We start from the raw sequence: 3,863 nt of genomic DNA, 5'->3' as shown, positions 1-3,863 counted from the left end.
GGAACCTCCAATCTATGGCTGGTTGATCAGGAGCACCAGTGACAAACTGAACTTTCAATTGGCATCTTAATTTGAGGAGGTCAGACTTGTAGGACTGAATCCTTAAGTTATTGGGTCTGATAAAACCTCCAGGTAGACGGTATCAGAATTGAGAAACATGCATTGGAAATTAGAAGGAAGAGATTTGGGCACTGTTTTGTCTCTTAGCACAACTCTTGCCAGTCTTTCTCCGTGCTTGTTGCTCACTCCTCCCTGGAGCAGGAGCCTTGGGGATAAGCAAAGCACAGGGCACCCCTACCTTATCCTCAGTGCCTGCAGGGCTCCCCATTTGCACATCAAGGTAATGAGCTGAGGCCTGAGTTTGTAAGTTCAGGGCACTCAGGCCCTTGAAAGGTCTGGTTTCACTTTACATGAGAAATATTTGGTTGGCTAGTGTTAACCAAATGGTAAAGGTATATTCCCGGTTTTTATTCTCTCATGTTTAGAACAACCATGTAAGCTATGTTTCTGATTTATTATTATTATTATTATTATTATTATTATTATTACCACCATTCATGTAACACTTTATTTAATAGGAAGCCATGTCTAAAGTTTCTTTTTACCCAATAAAATTATACTGAAAAAAACCTCACGTGTTACCAGTTCAAAGTCCATTTACACAATGCTTCGATAGACCAAAACTCATAGCATCATATGAGTTTAGAGTAAGGAAAAGTTTATTGATTGAGAAGGTGCCAACTGTGAAGATGGGAGACATATATATTCCTCAAATCCACTTAATGAAGTATAGAGTTCAGGCTTCTTTTATGTCAAGAAAAAGGGAAATGGAAGGGGCAAAAGTTGACTGACTACTGTAGACATTTAGGCACCAGCAGGGGTCTGAGGTAGATGTGCTAGTTGATGTAAGTCTGGTTAAGAGGCTCCTGAAATTTTTGATATACAATGTATATTTCCTTTATTTTCTCAGAAGAGACACTTTCTATTAAGGGACTATTTTTTAAAAACTCAAGCTGAAAGCAGAATTCCTCTAACAATTAGCATCTCTACATGCAAAACTAAGAAGAAGCTATTAGCCTGAAAGTCATGGGAGCAAAGCAGGCTTGAGCAGCATGGAGTCAAGATGGCCAAGTATTTCACTTTGTTACACATGCACTTTTAGTGACTTTGGTGCTAAGTATGTTTGCTACTAAACCAACTATAAGGTCATCAGCTTGTCTTCATGATCTACTTTACTTCAGATATCAAAAGCTCCTTAATATTTTATTTCCACAGTCAACAGTCTCTCCTCAGCTACCATATCAGTTTCAGTTCAGGTAAAAAAGGCTGTCTCCTGAGGCTTAATGCCCAAGCATATAGATGGTTACTTTGCCATGTTCTTATATAAACAGATGAAGACAGCTGACAACATTAGCCACTTCACCTGTCATCTTGTTTTTCTAGGGCACTTGCTTCCCTGGAAATTACTTATGTTGATCTATTAATCCATGGCAACCACTTAACACAGCTGCACCAAGTGTCTCCAGGATGGTCAGTTGTTTATTCTCCTTTATACTGTTCTATTTTGGGAGTGGTGTGGACTTTTAACTCTGCTCAGTTGAGCTCTTGCCTCCCTCAAGTTACCAATGGTGGCTTGTAAAAGAGTTGGCCACTTGTCCTTGATCTTCAGAAGGAAAAAAATAAATTCTGCTTATTTACCCAAACTGCATTATTCCTCATCTTTAAATTCTAAAAGATTAAAAATAGGAAATGTTAATACCATACTGTAGCAATACATGCACTGATTTTAAAAATCCAAAAAGTACAGAAAAACAAAATATAAATGCAAGACTTCATTTTCCTCTTTCTTATCCTGCCAATGGCTCTTATATATAGTTCTTGAAAACATTTCTATTTTTGCTCCGTGTTGGTTACCTAAATAACTCTATTATGTTTTTGCATTTATTCTTTGACCTGACCAGGCCAGCCAAGGCAGGTGTGATGAGATTGGTCAGGGGCCTGGCCATTGCCCCATGATCACCTCTTTCAAGTAGGGGTGTCGAACTCAATCAGAGAAGGGGCCAAAATCTAAAATCCAGCCTAAATCGCGGGCCGAATGGTTTACTGAACAGTCATAAACTGTCCTTGTGATGGAAACGCAGCGGAGTGCAGTGATGACAGCGTGGTGCGGGCCACATTGCAAGGCCTGGTGGGACGGATTTGGTCCGCGGGCCTTGTGTTTGACACATGCGCAGAGGGAGGCCCAGGCTACCAGCTGGCAGGCTGCAGTAGGTGGGCGGAGCCTCCCTCTGTGAGGAAAGCCTGGTCCCGGGTTCTGGGTGCCTGGGTTCTGGGTGCCTGCTGGCTGCCAGAGGGAAGCCCGAGTCCCAAGTACCAAAGGGAAGCCAGTGCCAGTAGCTGGGGTAAGGAGGGCCTACTCTAGCACGATTTCGTGCATGGGGCTCTAGTTTAATAATAAAACATTTTGGCTTGTACTTTATATGTCTTTGCCTTTGAAATTTCATTTTCCTAGTAATTCTTTTCTATTGTATTTTTCAGTAACAGTCTGTAATAGATTAAAATATTTTTTAAAAGGGACTGTTCTTCCACCACAGATCATTTGAGTTGCCCCAGCATGACCTGGGCTGGAGTCGATCCTGGCTTCATGATGCTGGAAGGAGTACTATGTAATGAAGTACTTATGACATTACATCTTCCTAAGTAAACTGGTAGCCTGAGACCTGAGTCTCTACAGATCTCTCTAGGGAAGATGAGGTCCATCTCCAGTGTCCACAATTATATTCTGGGCTCCAGCTCCCTTTGCTGCCCTGTCTATCTGCTTTCTGTCCTTTGGAAATTTGTTGGAATTTCTCCTCTACTGTTATCCCTCCTCCTTGCTTACTATATTGTATGAGTTTATTCCACCAAGCTCCCCTCTAGTGACAGACAAAAGGAAATGTCATTCATACAAGATGAATTTAGCCTCTGAAACACAAGAAGTCCTGTACATAGGAAGCAACCGCAACCGAAGTGCCCTGCTCTTTGTGCATCACCTGTTTCCGGCTCTGCCTCAGGGTGATCACAAACCAGTACAACAACCAGACTGGCCTCTTCCCATCTGAAAACATCTCCAGCTTCAACAGCACCTTGGAGTCAAAGGCAGCCAGTGTACCAGAGACCAATGACAGAGCCTTAGAGCATTCTCAGACTTCAAGTGGACTTGTCATCGACAAAGAATCTGGAGTGCACAAGATGCCTCTGAGAAAACAGCAGTTAAGTGAGCTCCTGAAACAGTCCGCTTCATTCTTGGTTTTGCAAGAAATCCTGGAGTCTGAGGAGAAAGGAATCCCAACAAGCCCTTGGGACTCAGAAGTGTTGAGGCTCCCATCACCAAAGTGGCTGCATGGATTGGAAATGCCCAGAAGATGCCCACATGTGACAAATGTGTTTGTGAAGCTGTGGGACTGTCACCACCACTCTGAGTGTTACATATGAACCAGCTGTAGCACAAACCTGTAACAGAAGGGCATGAGGATGCTGGAGGAAGTACTATATAACTAAGTATTTATGACAGACTTACAGTTTTCTAAGTATTTATGAAACCCACCTTTACTTCTACATGCTCTGGAGGAAGTGGGGAAGGGCCTGGAAGAGGGGTGATTGACACAGCTGTCACATAGGCAGATTCAATCTTTCTTCATTTCTTTGCAGAAGATAAAATCTACTGTAAAAAGCACCCCCAAGAGTGGATCTCACCACCATTAAGCTATGATGTGGTCACTGTTTTCCCCAAGTGAACCAGTAGAGCTGCACCAAGCACTATCCTCCAACTACCCCCTGCTCAACTTGTTCTCTCATGCTCTGGCCTCTTCTCTTGAAGTTCT

At 42.7% G+C, this 3,863-nt stretch overlaps 1 pseudogene; it reads left to right on the top strand.

Annotated features, from left to right (window-relative positions):
• Positions 1 to 2,614: 2,614 nt before the first annotated feature.
• LOC118729605 lies at positions 2,615 to 3,461 on the top strand (annotated as a pseudogene).
• Positions 3,462 to 3,863: the final 402 nt, after the last annotated feature.

Source organism: Pipistrellus kuhlii, unplaced genomic scaffold (assembly GCF_014108245.1).
Source record: "Pipistrellus kuhlii isolate mPipKuh1 unplaced genomic scaffold, mPipKuh1.p scaffold_m20_p_3, whole genome shotgun sequence".
In the NCBI taxonomy this organism is placed as follows: Eukaryota; Metazoa; Chordata; class Mammalia; order Chiroptera; family Vespertilionidae; genus Pipistrellus; species Pipistrellus kuhlii.
The sequence above is the reverse complement of the archived record's forward strand: the minus strand, read 5'-3'. Positions and strand labels throughout refer to the sequence as shown.